Below are 25,153 nucleotides of genomic sequence, written 5' to 3'. Positions count from 1 at the left end.
ATGAGAAGGAAAAAGGAAAGAAGTAGTGAATCCTGAAGAGATAAGAGGATCCTGTAAAGGAAGGGAAAATAAATTCCAGTGGGAAAGGAAGGCAGAGACATTAACAAAGAAAGAAAACATGATGGGCAAATTAGATTGGAAAGGACCAAAGGGAACAGGAATACAACAAAATGTTCCTAAATCTGCTGTAATTAATTCATTGCAATAAGTGATACGCGTTTTTATACTTATAGGCTTAGTAGCAATCAATTTGAAATTATTAAGATATGTAATTTTGAAATTTCTTTTCAACACATTAAATCGGTGGCACTGATTAAATAAATGACCATTATGTAGAACAGTAGATCACAATTTAAAAAGGGAAAAACTTGACAGAAACCTGCTGCAGAAACAATTGCTATCTTATGTAACAAACACAGAACTCCATTAACTCCAATTTAAATCAAACTGACAGGTTTCACTAAGAATTTGTTATGAACACTAAATATTCTTGTAAAATTATGTAAGAAATAAATCTTCCATTATAAAAAAAGGAAACATATAGCTTAAACAAAATATAGATACTAGATTTTATTTTTCCATCAGGAGATTATAATTAGTCTTAAAATATCTGTGCTTATGTAATAAAGCAATTTGTACCTACAGGCACATCCTTTCTCTCCCCCCACCACACCTGTTCTGAGTAATTTTAATTGTTGATACTGTCAGTACCATCCTTATTTACTTTTCTCTGTGACTAATTTCTCTCCACTATTAAAATGTCATGGGACCTGATAAGAAAAAGAAACACATTCATGGGCTTATTCCCAGCTTCTCCATGTCTCTTGGAAAATCCATACTGTGTATTTTTTTTAAAGATTTTATTTATTTATTCATGAGAGACAAACAGAGAGAGGCAGAGACATAGGCAGAGGGAGAAGCAGGAGCCTCACAGGGAGCCCGACGTGGGCCTCGATCCCCGGACCAGGATCACACCCTGAGCCAAGGGCAGACGCTCAACCTCTGAGCCACCCAGCCATCCCTTATACTGTGTATTTTAAACTAAGAACAAACAAAATTATTAGAGAGAGCCTCTGTCTCTTGACTGCAACAATATGCATTTTCATCATAATTACAGAGTAAAGTATCCCAGGTCGGTCTAGCTGCCGGTACTGCTTATTTGTATAGCCTAAGCCTCTAGCAACTGGGGACCAACTAGCCCCAGATATGAACTTGTCTCAGGTGGGTCTAAGCACACCTACTGTATTTTGAGAAATTCTGAAATCTGAAATTATCCAGTGAAAATGAAACATGCAATCTAGGTCATTACCTTTTATACATTGTTATTTCAGAAAATGCTACTGAAGCATGTTGAAAGACTTGTTCATTACTATCAGGGATTGGTAAAGTCTGGACATGTGCCTAGAAATCAAAATCTATCATAATGCCATTATAAGAATGAGGATGAGAAAATAATTGCTACTGTGTTGAGAAAAATAAATTTTGTTTATTGCCATTTGCTGATTCTTTATCTGAAATATTTTATAATTACAAAATGATTGACATGCAAGTAATTTTCATCATTGGGGTAAAATCTACATAAAGTATATTATTATGACATGAATAAAGACAATAGAATAGGCTAGGAATTATTCATAAACACACACACTGAAAGAAGTGTGTTTTGTTACCCCGTATTTGACTGAGATCCTTGAACAGCCAGTGGCTTATTTTAGAAAGGCAAGGAAGAGTAATTTAGGAGGAATTCACTATGTGGCAGCTCATGTTAATATCCTATTCCATATAATTGTTGAATGCCCTGAAAATGAATAAATCATTATAATCATTATATATATACAAGTAATATATATATATATATACACACACACAAGTAAATACACACACACACACAGAGACACACACACACATATATCCTATGTGAATTAAACATTTCCATAGGTCTAGAATATAAAGTCAAGATGAATCAAAGAAGTGTGCTTCTTCGACTGAAAATTATTATTATTTTTATTTTTTATAAATTTATTTTTTATTGGTGTTCAATTTCCCAACATACCCAGTGCTCATCCCATCAAGTGCCCCCCTCAGTCCCGTCACCCAGTCACCCCCACCCCCTCCCACCTCCCCTTCCACCACCCCTAGTTCATTTCCCAGAGTTAGGAGTTTGACTGAAAATTAACTGAATCTTTCTCTAATATTCTGCTCCCCCGTAATATGGTAAAAATTATTTTTCAAACTTCCCTTCCTATTTTCTTCTTCTGTTTTTCTGTTACCTACATTTTTCAACTAAGTTATTTCCTGTTTCCTAAGTATGCTATCACTTTCTACTATTTAGCCTTTACACATGGAGTTTTAAAACCCTTAGAATAACTCATAGGCTTCCATGATATCTGGGTATTTCTTATTTCTCCAATCTCCTTAGAATCCAGTCCTTTTCAAAAATCCCACTTGCTTAAAATCTTACTGGAGTAGATCATGAATTCTCAAAAGTGGTGGTATTGCCGCAAAAGGACTAAGACTGAGGTAAATATACAAAAGTATATATATATATATATAAACAATTATATATATATAATTATATATATATAATACCCCAAAAAAGAGAATCTCTGCATATTTACTTAAATCAAGTAAATATGATTGAGTTAGTAATATTACTTACTCAAAAGTGGTGGTATTGCTGCAAAAGGACTAAGACTGAGGTAAATAAACAAAATTATATATATATAAACAATTATATATATATATATATATATAATACCCCAAAAAAGAAAATCTCTGCATATTTACTTAAATCACAAAGGCAGACAATGTAATTACAAAAGCCAATGGAGATATTTAGTATTGGAAAAAAATAATACAAATGATTTAAAGTAATTTAAGTGCCAATTGAATGTCAGAGAGATGAACACACCTTACAAACATTATTCATATTGGCTTATTTTTCAGAATGGAAGAGATTATAAAACTACCGGGAACCAACATGGGTGAAGAAAATGGGAAATAATGAAAGGAAATGTTGGAGATTTATATCTGATACCATGCTATCAAACATTTCTTGTGTTTCATGTAGATCTTCCTATATTGCAAAATGTTCTTCAGTTTCTAGCATAAGCATAAATGACATTCACAATTCTTGAAAAATGAAATTATAAAACATATCTTTGCCTTGTTGAAAATAATATGAAGTCCCCTTCTAGGATGGAAAAGGTCCATCACACACTTTAGCACAGTGGAATTCTATGTAAATTGGGGTTAGAGATGAAGTAAACATACTTAGAACAGTTAGTTCAATCAGCATTCTCAGTAGGCTGCATTCTTCCTTGTTGAATAAAATTTTCAAAGCTCACCTCCAATCTTTTTATTTGTTAAGAATTTCACTTATCACATATACAAAATGTTCTCCTATCTTGGTAATTAGCACATTTCTTGGTAGCAGCCCAATAAGTAAAAACAGTTTCTTCCTTTATTGTGCTATGGACTTAATCTCAACAGGATGCCCCTCTCTGTCCACTCTAATTAAGAAAACTGGCATATGAAACTTTCTGCAGATGGATTAACAGCAGGGGCTGCTTAGTTTTTCTTCATAGGCTTAATAGTCCTATCAGCAACCCGCATCACTTGAAAATCAGGAGGGCTTTCTACACTTCACAAGCCTTCCTGAGCCTCAAGCTTCCTGCCAGTGCTTCCTCTACAATGACTACTCAAATTCCTCTCAAGGTTCTCCAGAATACTCTTCTACATGTCAGGATTTTTTTTTAATACCATTTTCTTTTTATTTTTCTTCCCTGGCTCCCACACACTGTGTTCATCTGGCCAAGAGTTGATTCTTGCTATCTTAACAACAGTCACACATTAGAATTGAAGGCTACTAGATTAAAGAAAATAATGAGCAAAATGGAATAAATCTAGCTTAAAATATTCACCTGATTCACTTTACTTTTTTTTTTTTTTTAATTTTGCAGACCAATTAAAATGTTTCTGTGTCTTATTGGGAGCCCATAAATGTTTGGGTTTTTTTTTTTTTATTGTTTTTGTTTTTTAACTTTTCCAAGTTTTACCCAACAGAGAAATTTAATATTGGAATAAAATAGCACAGAAGGTTAAAAATGATTAAAATTCCAACTGAATGTTAAATAGATGCAGACACCTTATAAACACTCTTCTTATTGCCTTATTTTTCAGAATAGAAGAGATGATAAAGCTATAAGGAAACAACATAAGTGAAAAAAACAGGAAATAGTGAAGGGAAAAGACTGCATTGAATATTTATATCTGAAATCATGGTATCAGCAGATACTGGCTTAGTTATACCCAATTTATATTTGTCTCCTATGAAAAAATGGCAAAACAAAAACAAGTATCCCAATTTCATCCCAGCTGCTTCATTTGGATATCTTATTTTTCTTTTCTTTTTTGTGAAGACTTAACTAATGCATCCCACTGTGGTTTTCTTAACTTCTGTTAGTGCTGGTTAAGATGGAGCCTGTTGTAGCATAAGTGGAGTTGACCAGCATGTCATGTCTACAACAAGCTCTCAATGCCTCTGTAGCATCTTGTCTTCATTTATAAGCTGTAATGTAAAGAGAGATGGAAATATACATGTAAAGACTGATTCCTGTTACTCCTCAATTTCCCATCAAAAACTCTTAGAAAATCTTGAACGGATTTTGCAGGAAAAGATGATACATTCTAAGTTTCAGTTAACATGGGCATTAAATATCTCATATACGAATTTAGAATAATCTAAGTATATACAGAATTATATATCAGTCAGGACTATTACTAGTATACAACATAATCTATTTAAATTACAAAGCAAAAGTAACATGATTAAGTGCCTTAACTCTCACCATCTCTAGGAGGACCAGAAAGATGCATTTGAAGGTTGCACAGCCAGGAAGGACATCCAAACACTGCTCCATACATTGCTTAGATCTTCCCCTCTAAAGAACAGGATATTACTATCCTTGGATGCTGAAGGCTGAAAGATGAGTCCATCTCAAGGAAATACCTTAGACAAAGGTAGCTGTCTCACCTAAATTTGTACCTCACTTTAGAAGTAACCCATATCCAAAGACATAAATGGTATACAAAGCCTAGCCCCCTTATTTCAATTTGGAAAATATCTGAATTGGTACTTCAACTCTAGAGTGCCCCGTGGGATAAGCCCAGAGTTCTGATTGAATTTTATGGCAATTCAACTTCTCCTTCTCTCCAATTCTGCATCTTTCACTCTTTTAAAACTATGGTTGCTCAAAGCACCCCACTCCCAGTAAATTTTGGCTGGTATATCTCCCTATCAAAATCTGCTTCTCAGGGAATCTACCTAAGGCATCAAAGCTGTGACCCTACTAATGTTGCCCTGGTCAGAGACATGATCAGCACCACTGCACTGAGCAATGGCTTCCAGAAACTGCTATAGATAGAGCAGAAAGACAAAGTTTTCAATAAAATTGCAATTGCGTATTACCTGTATCCTCAGATTGCTCTCAAGTATCTATCACAATTTTAGAGATTGGTCAGTTTCCTTGGATTAGTGCTAGTAACACACCCATGCTTCATGACTTGCTAATATCTTAAACATGCTTCCCTTTACTGGGGAGTTAACTACAGTATAAGTTCTTTTTCTCCAACGTATAAGCAAGGAACTTTGTTTCCCACCCTCTTCTGCTGCTAAAGGCACAGACTTATGTTCTATGCAACAACAGTTACCTATATCCGAACAAGACTTTCCTCTTAAGGAGAAAATAGAGTACACATTCTAAATTATGAACATTTAAATTAAAAAATTTCAATCTTATAAAATTGAAACTTTTACATATTTTATCTTGTGCTATATTAACAATAATTTTGGTCAAATAATATCTGATCATTATTTGTCTGAATTTCTATCTTCAGTGAATTCTAAAAAGGAGAATCTCTACCAGTTCTTTTTCTTCAATGCAATTGCAGTAGAGATGAATCATTCATATTGGAGCAATGTAGGGAAGATGGAATTTTGGTGACTGACTTAATTTAATTTTTTAAAATTCATTTTCCTTTGCTAAGTTGATATAAATTTCATGTTTCTGCTAATTTTAGAAATTGCACAGATGACTTCCTTTAGCCAATCTAGCCAAGTGGTTTAGTTTTTGTTTTGTTTTCTAAATGAAAGATATTTCAGAAACCACATATATTTCTCACAGGAGGTACTCCTCCTAAGTATTGAAAGTAATTATGTAATACAAGGTATACTAAAGGAAATCAGATTCTAGTGAAATATTCCTACACAAAGTTTTTAACCACAGCTAAGTCAAATAAATATTCTTTATTTATTCTCTGATATTCCTTAATTATATAATGTTATGGATATTTATGTTTCTAATATTCCACCATACTATGCTTCCAAAAACTGTTGTTAAAGTTAATTATTTTACACTGTATGTTAAACCAACTGAAATTAAAATAAAAGCTTAAAAGCACAGGAAAAAATGAATTATTATAAACTTCAGGTGGAGCACTAAAATAAACAAGTCTTTGATTCAGCAGAGAACAGAAGATACCATTCTTTTAAGACAGAAAAAGAAACTAGCACCCTTTACACAATAAATGTTTACAAATGTAGTAACAGGACTGGCTGGAGGCAACAGAGGAATTGCAACATCTGTCTGTGATATATTTCCAATTCCTCAGTTTTCTCTCGGCAGCTCCAGCTATCTTGGTCCAAAGAATCTTTTCAGCTTCAGGCTTAATTACATTCATGCTTCTGAGTACATTCTGACTATGGGAAATCATAATTATATCCAAAGAACTAACTGTCCTGTGACTTTGCACCTTGTCCAAATGCCCAGACCCAAGATTTGTGTTATCCAATATGAGTCCCAGGGCTCCAACATTATTTCTTTATTGCCATAACCAGAGGGAAATTACTGAGCCCCAATTTTCTACCTGCAACATAGCACTCCTTCCCTTCAAGGTATCTTATTTCTCAAGACTTGGATTCTGTATAAATTCCTTTATTTCCATGGCTCTTGCTTTCTTCATCACAAGCAGATAATTAACTCTATTATTTTGTTCCCAAGCCAATTACTCTCTATTGAGAATATTTAGTAAGTACCTATAATATGGTATTCACTAGAGCTTGCAGATTGTATGTATACGTATTTATAAATAATTAGCTCTTAACACATTCAGTTATAGGACAATTACCTAATCTTATCTTTCTCCCCCATTGAGACAAATTGTTTTTTTGGTTTTTTTTTTTTTTTTTTTGATGCTGTGACTTTTCTGTAGTAAGCTGATCTGTTCCCCCAGTAACTGTGCTACCCAAATTCTGGTGAACTTCAACGCTCTTCCATCACAACCCAGAGCAAAGTTCCTATTAATTGGAACTCAAAATAAATAATATATTTAATCACAGTCTGTATGACTTTCATTCACTAGCCTCAGCACAACTGTCGCTATCCAAAGCAGCTGCTCCTACCAAATCCTTTAACACCCTCCTTCCTCAGGATGATAAACTCTCTCTTGCTACTCTTTGTTTGTCTTACCAATAAAGAAAGAAACTAAATTATTCTACAACAATTTTTAGTGACAAGTTGCTCCATTATGGATCAGATATAACTTAAGGGAGATTATTTGTGTAACTTTTTTTGATAGAACCTTTAAAACATATGCAGAAGTGAATGAATAGTATAAAGAAACCCTGACCTACCAGTCAACTTCAACAGTTACTTACGTCATCAGCAATCTAGTTTTATCTTTACCTTGTTGGATTACTTGGAGTCAAATGCCCCAAATCATGTAATTCATCTATAAACAGTTCAGCACACATTTCTAAATGATTAGGATTCTTTATACCATTATCACATCAAAACATAACAATAATGCCTCAGTACCGTAATTATCAAGTCAGTATTCACATTTACCCTATTCTTTCTTTACTACTTCTTAAGGTTGCTCTGTATGCATGCATATCCAAACAAGTATACACACTGTACTGAATTGACATGTTTCTGAATACTATTTTATTTTTATTTATTTATTTTTAAAGTTTTTATTTATTTATTCATGAGCAACACACAGAGAGAGAGACAGAGTGAGAGACAGAGAGAGAGAGGCAGAGACACAGGCAGAGGGAGAAGCAGGCTCCCACAAGGAGCCCGATGCGGGACTTGATCCAGACCCTGGGATCACGCCCTGAGCTAAAGGCAGACACCCAACCTCTGAGCCACCCAGGCATCCCTGAATACTATTTTAATATACAGGATCACTGCCTTCTTTTATTTTTTGTAACTAAAAATTTTTTGTTGTTGATGAAACTAAATCATTTGTTCCTATGTGTCTCACTATTAGTTTAGTTTGCACCTTTAGGAGCTTGCTGGATGAAATCTGAAACTGGTCCCTTTACATGGAGGGTAGGAAGAGGCAAACCACTCTGGATAGGTAGGTGGCAGGCTTAATAAGCAAGGAACCTGACACAGGAGGCCTGTCTTAAGTGGCGGCAAGACAAGGAGATCTCCACACCAGCCCGCCAAATTTCAAAAGTTTACACAGAGGCCTTAGCTGGATTCAGTCATATACACTGTCCAGATGGTCTCAAAGACACTGTACTTCTCAAGACTGTCCTTATAGCAGCTCTCACTGTGGGAATGGTGGACATAGTGTACATTCCAAAGACAGGAAAGAGAGTGGGAATCCTATGATTGCTTGGGTCAGCTCACAGGTCAACTGGCAGTTACAGCTTCTGGATGACCTCTTCCAATGCTCACACAATGGATTTTGCATCCTTGATGTCATTTATTTTCTCCTTCTATTTTCTATATTTCAAATAAATTCATAGATTGGTTGGTTTTATCCAATTCAGATTTTATATTTTGGCCTCAAAGAGTCAGAGGTAGTATTTTATATTTTCTGTTACAGAAATATTGTGTGATGCCTTCCTTTTAAAAAAAATGTTAATATTGATTAATGAGTTCAAATATTGTTAGCACAATCCTTTTCAGCCTCTCTCCTAATAATTTAAGCAGTCATAGACAATAATTTTCTATTTCAATAATTTAATGAGTGGTTACATTATGTTGATATTCCAATTCTATCATACTGCTTTTCCTTTATTAGCTGGGATCCTTAATTTAAAAAAATTACTTCATCAATTATTTAGTTGCAGTTTGTACAAGAATGTTAGGATGAAACTTTGAGTCTTTTCCTTTATTTCTCAGTTTTCAGAATACTTTGGCTTTCCAGTATCCACCAAATGTGACTAATAAGTTTTTTGTTACATAACATTATCAATTCATGAATTTATTATCTTATTAATTATTAAATTCAATAATTTGTTCAGTTAATCCCACTTGTTTGGCTGTTCAAATTGCCTCTTCTAACAACAGAAGCCTCTTCGAATTGAACTCCGAATCCCTTTTACATGTTCCTGTTAGCTTTTGATAGATTCCTTGATTTTTTGGAATGTTTCAGACCAATTTTGTGCATTTTTGCACTATATCTAGATTTGGCTATTTATTTGAGGACCACAATTTATCTTAATGTATAAGTACAATCTAGGAGACCACAAATCTGTTTCCCAAGGTGCTCACTGTTACTGCGTTGGTCATTGTTTCTAGGCTTTTTTAGCAAAGATTATATATATATATAATCTTTGCTATATATATATATATATATATATATATATATATATATATAGCTTGAAAATATATATGTCACCGAAAAAGAAAATGTGCATGCATGTGTTTATGAAAAATATTTTCCATTGTCTAAAGTGAATGAATGAAATATTATGGAATATGGAAAAATATTTTCCATTGTCTAAGGTGAATGAACAAAATATTATTGCCTTATAGATAATAAAAGTGTTGAAATATTGTCATGTGCTGGTGGGATAGCTTTCTCCTTTTGAACTAAGCACTCTTATTAACTTCTTATAAGTCAGTCTTTTGTATCTTAACTCATCCATTTGTAAAATGAGGAAAGCTATATTTCTTTTCATGTATATGACAGTGTTATGATGATACATTTAGAAAATTCTGGATATGTTCCAAAAATAAAAATGCTGCAGTCAGCTTTCAATCATCAGTAGGCAGCTTGCTCTTTGGTATATCTTAGCTTTCAATATTATTGACAAGGAACTGCTAAATGATTTATTTCATTGGCAAAACTTTCTAAAAATGACCTAGAAAAGAAAATGGAGTACATAATAACCATAAGAGTAGTTAAGAGCCAAGGAGAGTGGTTATAACAATCAAAGAGGATGTGCACACTAACATGTTGTTTGCCCAGGTGCAAAGGGAATAATTAAGGTACCTATTGGATTCCATTGCAAAAAGGAGGATACTATTTTGTGCATTAAACAGCAGCATAAGACTCAGGACCTATAAAGACCATTTTGAACAATAGAACCATCTGTAGAGAAGTGTTTGATGACATTTTTGAAGCATCTGTGATGATGGGTCACTCACCCAGACTTCAACTATCTCACCCTCTCTTGAGGTTCAGCGGAGGAACTTTGAAGCAACCCAGTGAATAACTGCTATTGACATTTTCTAAAAATAAGACGTGAAAAAGGAAAGTTTCAACAAACTTCTTCAATTCATTTCAACTCAATAAACATTTTTGAAGGCTCACTAATGTGCACTGTCTATGCTGCTCTTTGCATCTCTCCTATCTATTAAATGTTCTTCTTGCTTCAGATCCCAGTCAGATTTATCCTTCACGCTGCTGATACAATAATCTTTTTCAAACATACTTCTGATAGGGTCACTTCCCCACCTCAAATCCCCAGGATAAAATCCAATAACTTTAGCAAGATACAAAATGTCATTAACAATTCCACTTCTCCATCTCCTCTGATAGTTCTTACTTATCTTCATGCCCCTGACATACAAAGCTATTTATATATTTTCTGGTGTTGTGCTTGTTTGACTTCTATATGCAATGCTCATGCTGTATCTTCTTCTTGAAATGATCATTCTATCTTAATAACACAATATAGTAATTGCCCTTCAGATAACTCACACATTGTCTTTTATACAGAACCTCTCATGATTTTTAAGCTTGCTTAAATATTTGGAGGTTCTCTCCATTAGAATGTAAGTGATTATAATGTAGGAGGCTAAGTCATATGTTTCTTTGTATAACCGACCCTTACGTCTGCAACAGTACCAGTAAAAGTATTTTTTAAATGAGTGATTTACTTATTTAATGAATCCTACAATATATCAAACTGTTGCCCTTCTATCAGAGAAGTCCTTGGTATTTAAAAATTCTTACAGAATTTACGTTTAAAGGGAATCTGGAAGTGAACATTTCCTAGTAGAAAGCTTTATAACTGTCTGAAAAGCAAACAATGAATGTGAAGCATGAAATAGATTACACAGAGAAGTTTTATACTTGTCAGGAAGGAGATTGATTAGCTTTCTGGATCTTCAGAATGGTAGTTCATTATTTTATTAGTTTCCAGAACAACGGAGTTACCCAAATTTAAATCCAAGTAACCAAGGATTCCATAGGCAAATACAAATTGCACTTGCATTGACAGGCTCAGTATCTCATTGCCTTGGAAAGATGCCAAGACATTATCCAGCCTGTCTTGCTGCTCATGCCATTGTAAAAGCCGAAGACTTGGGAATTCGGTGACTTTCCAAAGTCAAATATCTGAAACATGCCCCCAATTTCTGAACTCTTAAGCCATTGTGCTTTTTATAATAATGAGGACTATTACATTATAAATAATATATATCACAGTAAAGCACCTTTTTAGATATTATTAGCTCTAAAATTTAAAAATTCATTACTGACCAGCATTTTACTTTTAGACTCAAAATTAATCAAAATTATTGTTACTTTTTCTTTTGTCCATGCATATTTAAAAACCTATTCTTTTATACTGTTTTTCCAAATTGAATTATGTTTCAGACCTCCACATAAAAGCAGCTGTAGAGTTCTTTATAAGAGGCAGTCTGTTTGATGACCATATTAAAGAAATTGCGTTTGTCTTTCAGCACTGAGTAAGATGATTACATTACAAACAAATTACTGGGGGGAAATGAAGCAACCAACTCTTTATATAAGGTTTGAAAGTAAACAAATAAAATATAAGTGGTAAAAATATCAGAAGAAAGGTGACGAGAAAGGTAAAAGAAAATAGACATGAATTATGATGTTTAATACTCCTGATAAAAACTAAGTAGAGGAAATAGAAATAAAAGTGATATTGATATAATAAGAAAATATTTTTATATGTGAAATCATTGTAAAAAAGTAATAGTGATTTGTCAAGCTGACAGTTTCAAACAATATCAGATAATACTAAATACTATCACTGGTATAAGAAGTTGTAGAATCTCTGAAGAATTTTAAAACATTTTAGAATAACACTCATCTACTGAAAATACAGTGATGCAAAGTCATTTGTAGGAAGAGGGAAAAACTGGAAGAGCTCTCACATAAATTCTTTACAATGTAGATATAGATAAAGGGAAGAAATCAATATAATAATAATGTAATATGACATACAATGTTCATATGAATGATACAATATAACAAAAGTGATGGTTCATTCTTAAGTTACATACTTATATCAAGTTATCTGTATTACCAAGCATGGATCTTTGTAAGTTACCTGCTTGGTGATACAGACGCTTTGATAGAAGGATAAAGCCAACAAATATATTCTTCGAGGATATCCTTTAATAATAATGCCTTCTTCTTTTAACTAGTTATTAACATCATTGTATTGGTGGGGTTTTCCCCCCCCTCCATTTACAATTATGCTACACTTGTGATTTATTATATCATGAAAATGGCCTGTAAAATTCAGTTTCTTATTTAGGATATTGTTCTAATGACTCTCTACTCCCCTGAACTTGCAAACTAGTAAATTTAAAGTTATGTTCTCTCTTCCATCATAGAATTTCCCTGTCTGGAAATTACTTATACAAGGTGTGTTTAAGTAGCAATTCTCTTCCCAAGATTTCTGTGGCTGCTGATTTGTTACAAAGGCTGCTAATTCATCTTTGCTCCCTTCCAATGAGTTTAATAATATCTCCAATGAGAAGCAATTTCTTCTAATAGAGAGTATTTTACTCACTGTGCTCTGTACTGGGTAATATTAAAAATCTTATTCATTTAAACTAATAATTTTCCTTTCTTTAGTATATGCTGGAAAACTAATGAAAACTACATTTAAAAATAATATTGGAGTCAATGTCATGTTTTTCATAATAAATTTCCCAAATTTAATGCATAAAATATTGAGAGCCTGAGGTATACTTTTAATATTATAAATCTCTCCTTGCAAAATGAACTCTAAGAATTCATTTTTAAGCCAGGTGCTAAGGTTAAGCAGATGTACAAAAGCATGAACCTTCAAATGCTTAAGGTAAACTATGCAGTATAAATAGAAGAAGCTTGCATTACATTGTTAAAGGAATTTAAAACACGAAAAGATAGATTTTTTTCCATGTAGGTATAAAAGCTTCTCTATTTTTAAAGATATGGATTCATTAGTAGTTATATGATTATAGTATTCTTTGATTTTTCTTATGCTTCTTTTACTGCACTGAAAATTATTATGAGTAAGTCAATGGTGAATTTACCAAGGCCATCATAAGAAATGTGATGTTTTGGGAATGAGATATTTATCACTTCAGTGGAAGTGAACTAGAAGTTTACTTGTGTATAAGTTATCAACTCATATTTTCCCCTGAATTGAGAATAATAGAGGTACCATAACTGATATTCATTATCTACCACATTTACATAATCTAATACAAAACTTGAACATATTAATGTATGATATCCAGGAGATTTATTCTACTCTGTTTATAAGTTGGACTTACCACAGTACCAGAATTTTCATGTTTATATTATTTTTTAAAGATTTATTTATTTACATGAGAAAGAGTGTGTAGGAGGAGGGATAGAGGGAGAGGAGATAATTCTCAAGTAGACTCCCACTGAGACAGAACCCAACACAAGGCTGGATATCAGGATCCTGAGATAATGACTTAAGCTGAAATCAAAAGTTGGATGCTCCACTAACTGAGCTATTCAGGTGCCCACATGTTCGTATTATTGAATTTTTTTTCCAAAGCACACTGGCACTTCATTAGATGTATAATCAAATCTCATAGTATATGACAAACTCTGGACAGGGATTTTCTGACATGTTCATTCACTGCCATATCCTCAGCACCTAGGATAGTGCCTAACACATAATGAGCTCAGAAAGTATTTGTAGAATAAATAAAAAGTTAACAAATGTGTATCAATTTACAAGCAGATTAATTCCCATATACAATTAAATCTTAAAAATCTTTTTTTTCTATGACAAGCAGAATACATTATTACTACCCTGTAAGAGTTCATCTTAGACTGTTGTTAGGGTTAAAATCCATAGCATGTAAGCGTGTGAGACTCCAATATTTGCATCACTAATAGTTACCAATATTTAGTCAAGATACCTAAACAAAGACTAAAGCACATTGATTCTGGCCATGGAACATAACCAATCAAGTTCTGATGTCCATCATGTCCAAGGATGCTTTTATCAAAATCTTAAAGTCAATAACAACTCCATCCCCACTGTGCAGTAATCCTGCGTCATACAGCAAGTATTAGCCCCCTACTTCCTTCCTCAAATTCTGTTCCTATTTGTAATGGTTAATTTTATTTGTCAGCTCAACTGTGCTAAGAGATGCCCAGAGAACTGGTAAAATTTTATTTCTGAGTGTGTCTGTGATGATGTTCCTGGAAGAGATTAGCTTTTGATTCAGTAGACTGAGTAAAGGGAGCCACTCTCACCAACATGGGTGAGCATCATCCTACCTTTTGGGGACTAGAAGGGAACAAAAAAGTAGAAGAAAGGTAAAAGGTAAATTCCTCTCTCTTCCTGATCTGGGATATCCATCTTCTGCCCAGGACATAGGAGCTCCTGATTCTCTGGTCTTCAGACTCTAAGACTCACACCTGTAGCCTTCTGGTTTTCAGGCCTTCGATCTCAGACTGAGAATTATACCAATGGTTCCTCTGCTTCTCAGGCCTTTGGATTCAAACTGAATTGTATCATCAGCTTTCCTGGTTCTCTAGCTTTCAAATAGCAGACTGTGGGACTCCTCAGCCTCTGTCACAAGGTGAGCCAATTCCTATAATAAATCTCCTTAATATTCCTTTATATATAACCTATTGGTTCTTTTCCTGTGGACAACCCTGAAAAATAAACATGTTACTTGAGATACGTTCTCAATTCCATTTTCTTTGTTCTCTCTTGAAATCTCTCCCCTTTACTTGCTGGAACTTTATTTTCCATTGCAAATAAAGTATTATGAATCTCTTCTTGAATCATATGCCCTTTACCTGATTGCCTGCCAAGGATATTGCATCCCTGGTATGATTTATGTGGAATATTGATCAATTTAGAAAGGTTTATGTTAGGGGCACCTGGGTTGCTCAGGCTGTTGCACGCCTGGCTCTTGGCTTGGCTCAGGTCATGGTCTCCGATTGTGGTCCAGCCTTGGCTGGGGGCTCCATGCTCAGTGGGGAGTCTGCTTTGGATTCTCTCTCCTTCTGTCCCTCCCCCTGCTTTACTCTCTCTCTCTCTCTCTCTCTCTCTCTCTCTCTCAAATAAATATATTTTTTAAATTCTTTAAAAGAAAAAAAAAAACAGGAAGGTTTATTCTAGGCCATGTAATGAAAGTGGGTATGGCCACTCTTAGGATCTTTTAAATTAACAATACTGAGGGGTAAGTAAGCTTCATATATGAGTTAGTGTGGAATTAAGAACAACAAACCAAAGATACCTCAAAACATCCTTTCTCACTATTTATTGCATCCTCAGGTTTCAATTTTTATCAATTGGTTGTCTTGGCTTACAGCTCCTTTCTGTTCCAGTTCTTTACCATTGTCCTGGGAACTTCCTTTTCTTCTTTATTGGACTATACCTGTATTACTCAGACTCAGGTCAGGTTAAGAGAAATCACAGAAATTATTTCTGTGAGAATAATACTAACATCAGGGATTGGATACATAAGCTGGAAGAGCAACCAGAGAAGTGAGAAAAGCAGCATTTAGCCAAAACCAAAACCTCTGCCACTTACTTTTGATGAAACGATGGAAGGAAATCATTTTTTTAAGATTTTATTTATTTATTCATGAGAGTACAGAGAGAGAGAGAGGGAGAGAGAGAGAGAGAGAAGCAGAGACACAGGCAGAGGGAGAAGCAGGCTCCACGCAGGGAGCCTGATGGGGACTTGATCCCAGGACCGAGTCAAAGATAGATGTGCAACCACTGAGCCACCCAGATGTCCCTAGAAGGAAATAATTTTTACCCGTGCTCAGAAACTGAGGTTTTCCAGAAACTGCTAGAACCATAATGAGAGTGGGAAATAGGGAGATTCCCTATAGAAACTGTGATCACAAAGGAACTGTCTTTTGTAGTTTAAAACAAACAAACAAACAAACAAACAAACAAACAAACAAACAAATGAGTTGCTGCTGGACATACCACCTTAGAGAGAGCAAGCTTCATGGTCCTCCCAACCTCCAAGATTCTGCTGACAGCTTCCACTGGCTGTACCTACCAGGAAGCCAATTTTCATAGAAGCCTGGAAATTGGAGAAAGCTGACACACAGAACAGAGCTGAACAGGAACAGGGAAGAGATGAGAACAAACATGCAAAGGGACGGTATAATAGGCTTCATAGATAATGAATGTTTTGTTTCTTCTTTTTCTTACCAAGTCCTTTGTATTTATTTTTTTACTCTCAATGTACAACCATTTCAATATTGAACAGAAATGGCAATAACAGACAGTCATATTTTGTTCCTTATTTTAAACAGAATGATTTAAAAACTTCTCCATTAACATGCACTTTGGGGGCACCTGGGTGGCTCAGTCTGTTGAGCATCCAACTGTTGATCTCAGCTCAGGTCTTGATCTCAGGGTTATGAGTTCAAGCCCAACATGCACTCTTGGTGGGAATGTAAATTTGTGCAGCTACTATGGGAAAAAGTATGGAGGCTCCTCAAAAATTAAAAATAAAAAATACTATATGAACCAGTAATTTTACTCCTGGGTATTTATCCAAAGAAAACAAAACATTGAAAAGCTACATGCACCCTTATGTTTATAGTAGCATTATTTACAACAGGCAAGGATGGAAGCAACCTAAGTGTCCATCAATAGATGAATAGATAAAGAAGATGAGATGTTTGTATAAACATATATATGTGTGTGTGTGTGTATATGTAACATACATATGTATGTTTATATATATACACACATATACACACACATACATACACACACACATACATACATGAATGAGATCTTGACATTTGTGACAACTTGAATGAATCTGAAGAGTATTATGCCAAATGAAAGAAGTTTGACTGAGAAAGACAAATACCACAGGATCTAACTTATACATGGAGTCTTAAAAACAAAAGAAAAAACAAGAAGCAGAAACAGATCCATAAATACATGGAAAAAAACTGATGTTGCTAGAGGGGAGAGGACTGGGAGATGGGCAAAATGGGTGAAAAGGAGTAGGAGATACAGACTTCTAGTTATGGATGAATAAGTCACAAGGATGAAAGGCAAAGCATAGGGAATATAGTCAATGGTACCGTAATAGCATCATACAGTGGTAGATGGTAGCTACACTTGCGTTTTACCATAACCTACAGACTTGTTGAATTATTATGCTATACACCTAAAACTAATGTAACGTTATGTGTCAATTATATTTCAACTTTTAAAAAAAATTAATAATAGGGTGTGTTATAGAGTGTTTTGTTGAGTTTACGTGATGTACCTGAAATTTCTAGTTTGCTAAGAATAGTTATAATAAATGGTTACTAAATATATATTCTTATATATTTTTAAGCTTTTTAGCATCAATAAAAATGATTCTATAACCTTTAATTAGTACATATGGCAAAAGTATTCATGTATTTCTATTGTTAAATCAACCCAGATTTTTTAAGGATAAATTCTATTTACTCATGTTATATCACTCTTATATGCTACTGAATTTAATATCAATTACTAATATATTTTAAAATCTTTCATATTTGTTCATTGGTCTGTATTTTCCTTTTTGTACTCTTTTCTGCTCTGGCATTAATCTTAATGAATGAACATAATGAGTTTCAGAATATTACTCTTTTCTATTTTCTAGTTTACTATAATATTGGAATGATCTACACACTGAAAATCTGGTAGAACTAGTCTATAAAATCTGATCTAATGTTGTATTTTACTACTATTTCAATTATTTTAATAATTATGTCATTATTCAGGATGCCTATTTGTTCTTGACTTAGCACTAGTAAATCACATTTTTCTAGATAGATATTGCTGTATTTGTACATGCTTAAATTTATTTGAGCAATATTATGAATAGTAAATCACATTTTCTTCCTAACCATTGTTATATCTATCATTAATCCTGTATTAATTTTTTCCACTTATTTTCTAGGTAACATTTGTTTTTCCTAGATAAGCCTGAATAGTGGTTGATGAATTTCATTACTAATTTCAAAGAATCAACTTTTGGCTTTTTTGATCCTCTTTATATGCCTATTTTCCATTTTTTTATTTTCTTAGTATATACTTTACATACATTGGGGTTATATTTTGTTGTTTTTATTTATTTATTTATTTTTGTTTTTATAAACTCATTAACATTCAACTTTCTTCCATTCTAATTATGCACTTAAAGCTATACAATTTCCTTTACATAGAATATTTGCTGCATCTGTCAAGATTTGAGATGTACTATTCTATTATCTTCCAGTGCTAAAAGCTTATTTATTTTCATTATATAGAGCTCCCTAATAGATTTTCTATAATGGAGTTGTACCATCAGTATTATCCAACGTGATAGTCATCAGCAGTACCTGTTTATTGAATACTTGTACAGTGTAAGTGAAAAACTAAATTTTAATTATATTGAATTAAAATTTAAATAGCCACTTGCAGCTAATGCCACCCTCATTGAACAATTCAGCATAAAGAAAAATGAGGCAAAGTTAATAGAAAATGGTATATAACAAAAATGTTTTAAGGTAGAAATCATACTGGAGGCACCATAATCCCTAATTTCAAACAATATTACAAAGCTATAATAATCAAAACAGTATGGTGTTGAAATAAAAACAGATTCATAGATCAATGGAACAGAATGCAGAACCAATAATAAACCCATACATATATGATTAATTAATTTATGACCAAGGAGCCCAGAATATACAATGGGAAAAGGATAGGTTCTTCAATAAATGGTGTTGTGAAAATTTGTCAGCCACATGCAAAAGAATGAGACTGCACTATCTTACTTATGCACAAGTATTAATTCAAAATGAATTAAAGATTTGAATATAAGACCAGAAACTACAGAACTCTTAGAACAAAACCTAGGCAGTCATCCTGGAGATTATAATTTTTTTGAAACTGATACCATAAGAAAGACAATAAAAGCAAAAATAAGCAAGTAGGACTACATGAAACTAAAAAGATCTGCACAGTAAAGGAAACCATTAATGAAATGAAGAGGCAATCTACTGAATGGAAGAAAATATCTGCAAATCTTATATCTGAGAAGGAGTTAATATCCAAAATATATAAAGAACTCATACTAAATAGAAAACAACAATAATCAATCTAAATAGACATTTTTCCAAAAGAGACATAAAGATAGCCAACAAGTACATGAAAAGACACTCATCAAGGAAATGCAAATCAAAACTGCATGAGTTATCACCACATCTGTCAGAATGGCCCTTATATATTAAACAAAACAAGCACAAACCAAAAACAAAAAATAACAAGTGTTGGTGAGGGTGTGGAAAAAAAGGGAACCCTTGTGCACTTTTAATGGGAATGCAAAATGGTTCAGCCACTATGGAAAGCAGTATGGAGGTTTCTGAAAACATTAAAAAAATAGAACTATAATTTACCATATAATCCAGCAATTCCGCTTCTGAGTATCAGAAGAAAATGAAAACACTAATTCAAAGGATATGTATTCCCATGTTCATTTTAGCATTATTTAAAATAGCCAGCATACAGAAATAAATAAATATATTGCTAATATATTGCAAAAAATTACACGAGGAGCCTAAATATTCATTTAGATAAAGCAGAGTGAGTATCCATGCAGATGTGATGATGGGGTTATGTACTCTTTTGAATAAGCAATCACTCCTTAATTATTGAATAATCCTTGTATTACTGGAGTTGGACAATATTTTTAAAGTTAAATGTCACAGCTACTCTTGCAATAGCTTTTGCTACTGAGAGTAAGCATGATTCATGGTCTGTGATCAGTTAAACAGAGCCTTCTCTCCTTTACCCATCCTTCTGTCTCCTTCCTTAGAACCAGGAAGAGTAGACTGAATCTTCATCAGGAATCTTGTCTCTCTGATATACAGAGAATAGAAGACACTCATTCATTTCTAGTATGAAGACACCAGAAGCAAACATGGACTACCTTCTTCCGGGTATGTTTTACTTGAAAGAAAAATAAGGGGCAGCTCGCGTGGCTCAGCAGCCCAGCGCCGCTTTCCAGCCCAGCCTGGAGACACGGAATCGAGTCCTATGTCGGGCTCCCTGCATGGAGTCTGCTTCTCCCTCTGCCTATGTCTCTGTCTCTCTGTCTCTCATGAATAAATAAATAAAAATCTTTAAGAAAAAAGAAAGAAAGAGAAATAAACTTCTAACTTATTTATGCATGTTTCTGGTGTTTACGAAACACAATTCCTTTAGTAGACACAATTTGTGAGAGGTTTGTAGTGACACAAAGTAAAATGTGGCTGAACAAAGGTAGTGAGGAGGCATCACATAAGTATAAACCAAGAAAGAGTCGATGTATTAGTAATACTACTACTACTACTACTACTACTACTACTACTACTACTACTAAGTAATATTTGGTCAAACCTTTACTTGGTGTATATTTAAAAGCAGACTGCATGCTTACTGAGAATTTGAAACTAAAGAAAATGATAAGAAATGTTTAGAGCATTCTATATGATACCTCCTTTAGGCTTTATTCAGTAAAGTTCTTCAAGAAAAACATGAATTCAGATAAAGTTATCAAGATTGCAAGCAAAAATGAAAGGAAATACTGTTTTTTTTTGTTTTTGTTTTTTTTTTTTTTTTTGGAAATACTGTTTTGATAGTGGGGATGTACTCTGCCCATGCCCTGCAATCAGAGTTCATCGAGAGTCCTATAATTTGGAGCCAAGCACAGGGAAAAAAGCCAACTGTTACTGTTCTGTAGCCCAAACTGGAGCTCTTAAAGCAGTTATTGCAGAAAATTAATCTTACCAGGAGAGAAACCATATGCAATAGACTTTTTAAGGCATCTTCCACTGATAATCCCTGCCATATATTGAGATTGAGTTTACCCATGATGACCATATTAAAATATTTTCTTCTTAATTATAGTTTTATATAGTTTCAGGATAACTGCCAATATGAGGCTTGAGAAGATAAATGGAACATAATTGTCAGTAAGTAAAACATGAGAATCTTTGTGCTTCAAAAGCTGTATCTAGACAACTTCTTGGTTGTAATTAGTCACACAAGGAATTGCCCAGGAAGTAAAGGCAACCTTATAGGATTTTGAGAATATTAACTACAAAAATATTTAAAACTTGGCTGTCCTTGTCTACCACCCCCTTACACACACACACACACACACACACACACCTACCTTTGCATGTGATACAGCCCTCGGAACAATCATAAACTCGCAAAACTATACTATTCTTTGAAGTGTGAAATGTCCTGTAAAACCCCTTCTTCCTCAATAAGTATCTCAGAATGAATTACAAAGGCAATTAATAGTGAAGAAACATTTTATTTATGATGCAGAGACACATGTACAGAGGAAAACAAAGTCCTTATTCTATTACCAAGGTAAGAGATGTTAGCTAGTCCTCATAAATGGGTTTTGAGCACTGTTCTGAGTCAGTGCCTGGCATGTTTTCTGTTCTCCTCTTTTCTGATTGGGAAAGGTGTGTGTGTGTGTGTGTGTGTGTGTGAGAGAGAGAGAGAGAGATATTGATTTTCCTGTACATTCTCTACTATTGTATATTGGGTGTGATGGGACGAGATACATTGTGTTCTACTTTATACCTTCCTTCTCCTCATATAAAACAACATCCAGATGAGATGGAAAGGATTATTCAGTGACCTCATATTTTGTTTTTTGTTTTTTTTTGGGTTTTTTGTTTGTTTTTAAATATTTTATTTATTTATTCATGAGAGACACAGAGAGAGAAAGGCAGAGACACAGGCAGAGAGAGAAGTAGGCTCCATGCAGGGAACCTGACGTGGGACTCAAGCCTGGGGCCTCCAGGATCATGCCCTGGGCTGATGGCGGCACTAAACCACTGAGCCACTGGGGCTGCCCCGTGACCTCATATTTTAAATCAAGATTTTATTATTTCTCAGACTTTGGCCTAAGGTCAAGTGTGAAGATTTTGACACACAGGTAACTGTCATAGACATTACTAGCTGCTAATCCAATATCCATTGTCCCATCTTTCACAGACATAGACTTCCTCTGTTATGAGCATTACCCTGTGCCCAGTCTTCCATGAAATGGAGAGATGATAAACTATAAGTAAAGAGAATGAGTGTAGGCTTCTTGCAAATTCTTTTAAAGGGAGCTGATTTAGTAGGGGATATGTACTTTTCTTTTTGTCCTTTCTATTTCTGCTTGGAATTCAGAAATCATCATTGGAAATCTTGTAATCATTTAATGCCCAGAGTCAAACTTGAGAGTATAAGCCATTTATTAAGAACAGGAAAGCAGAAAAGAGGAATACAATTCTGTAATTACTAAGGAGCTTCCATGGCATCTCAGCACTTTGTCCTCATAGACTTTTATATAGGTTAAAAAATATAAAAGTCGGGGGGGAAACTCATTGCTCCAGTCACAGTTTGAAGACTTCTTATTTCACTAGTAAAACAAAAACTAAAAAAAGAACACTACATCAGTTCTTTTCTTATGGCTTTTGTTTTACCAGTGAAATAAATAAACTCTTCAGCTGAGAGTGAGTAGGGAATTTGAAGAAATGGGGATTTGGAAAGAATAGAGATATGAAATAAATTTTTAGGAGAACAGAAGAATAAGTGGACCAAATGTTTTATATATGTGATAGAAACGTCAAGCAGCACTAAAGCCCAACTGAGTTTAGCCACAGATTTAAATTGAAACTAGTTAGCAAATTTTCACCAGCCAACATTAACTAGAGTGGACAGAAAACTAGAATTAACCTCTTGTTGTTTTGCTGGTATTAAGAGGCAAGAGTGTGACTCACTGCTTATTGCTCATATCTGTATTGTATCACATTGAAACATACTGAGAGGTATATCTTGTTGAATAGTCACTACTATTGCTATGGAGCAAACCTACTATGCTGACCTCTTAAAGAGTTTGCAGCTCCTCATGAGCTACTCTTTTTCAGGCCAATTAACTTCACTTAGAGTAATAACTAAGTAATTTCATTTAGAATAATAATGTAAAAAGTTAGTGGTTTATTTACTATCTTCCAAAGAGAATGCAGATAGGGAAAGTGTTTGATGCACTTTTGAATAGGTCATATTCAATCCACCTATCCATACATCCTGCCCTATAAAAATGCAGAGATAGCAATTGCACTTATGGATTGAGATTCTTATTTATAATGCCTTTACTAGAGCAGTGAGAACTAGTTTATATTGAAATTTTGTTTTGAAACATTCATAAAAGTTTCAGGGAAAACAACCATTTATCTGCTTGTTCTTTCCCATTCAGTTTTATTTGGTATGAAATTTCTACCTCTTACATTGAAAATTATATAAATTCTAACTTGCTTAGCACTCACCAATTCTTATGTCTTGGTTGATTTTGTATTGTTAAAATTAAAAGTATATGTTTGAGCTATATGCAAAAGAATGAAACTGCACCACTTTCTAACACTACACACACAAAAAGAAACTCAGAATGGATTTAAGACCTAAATGTGAGACCTGAAACCATAAAAATCCTAGAAGAGAGCACAGGCAGTAATTTCTCTTATATTGGCCATAGCAACATATTTCTAGACATGTCTTCTAAGGCAAGAGAGGCAAAAGGAAGAAATAAAACTATTGGTACTACATCAAAATAAAAAGCTTCTGCACAGCAAAGGAAATAATCAACAAAACTAAAGACAACCTACTGGATGGGAGAAAGTATTTGAAAATGACAATCCAATAAAGGGTTAGTATCCAAAATATATAAAGAACCAACACAAGTTAACACCAAAATAAAATCCAATTTAAAAAAAAAGAGCAGAAAATACAAACATATTTTTCTAAGGAAGACATATGAATGGCCAACAGACACAGGAAAAAAATGCTCAACATCACTCATCAGCAGGGAAATGCAAATCAAAACCACAATGTGATATGACTTCAGACCTGTAAGAATAGCTAAAGTAAAATGCACAAGAAAAAGTGTTGGCAAGGATGTGAAGAAAAAGGAACCCTTATATACTGTTGGTAGGAATGCAAACCGGTGCAGTTACTGTGGAAAAAAGTATGAAGATTCCTCAAAAACATAAAAATATAATTACCACATGGTCCAGTAATTCTACTACTGGGTATTTACACAAGGAATATGAAAACTCTAATTTGAAAAGATATATGTACCTCTATGTTTACTGCAGCATTATTTATTATAGCTAAAGTATAGAAGCAACCCAAGTGTCCATGATAAATGAATGGATAAAGAACAGGTAGCACATGCATATATAAAATGGAATATTACTTAGTCATAAAAAATGAAACCTTGCCATCTGCAACAACATGGCTAGATCTAGAGGGTATAATGCCAAGTGAATTTAGTCAGATAATGAGAAATACCATATGATTTCATTCATATGTAGAGTTTAGGAATCTGTAAAAGAAAAAGACAAAAATGCAGACTCTTAAATATAGAGAATAAACTGATGGTTAGTAGAGAGGAGGTGGGTAAGGGATGATTGAAATAGATGAAGGAAATTAAAAGTATACTAATCATGATGAGCACTGAGTAATATATAGAATTGTTGAATCACTACATTGCACACAGAACTGTGTTTCCCATGGGAAACAGAACTGTATATAAATTATACTGCAATT

The 25,153-nt window shown here is 33.9% G+C and overlaps 1 long non-coding RNA gene across 1 annotated transcript in view; it reads right to left on the bottom strand.

Annotated features, from left to right (window-relative positions):
• Nucleotides 1–4,218: 4,218 nt before the first annotated feature.
• The window catches only part of LOC144287843 (uncharacterized), a 68,038-nt gene continuing 47,103 nt past the window's right edge, over nucleotides 4,219–25,153 (bottom strand). The window contains exons 2-3 of the long non-coding RNA XR_013355625.1: nucleotides 10,452–10,535; nucleotides 4,219–4,570 (exon numbers count right to left, since the gene is read on the bottom strand). This is a non-coding gene — a long non-coding RNA (uncharacterized LOC144287843). The remainder of the gene's footprint in view (nucleotides 4,571–10,451; nucleotides 10,536–25,153) is intronic.

The sequence above is a fragment of the Canis aureus genome, chromosome 17 (assembly GCF_053574225.1).
Source record: "Canis aureus isolate CA01 chromosome 17, VMU_Caureus_v.1.0, whole genome shotgun sequence".
NCBI lineage: Eukaryota > Metazoa > Chordata > Mammalia > Carnivora > Canidae > Canis > Canis aureus.
The sequence above is the reverse complement of the archived record's forward strand: the minus strand, read 5'-3'. Positions and strand labels throughout refer to the sequence as shown.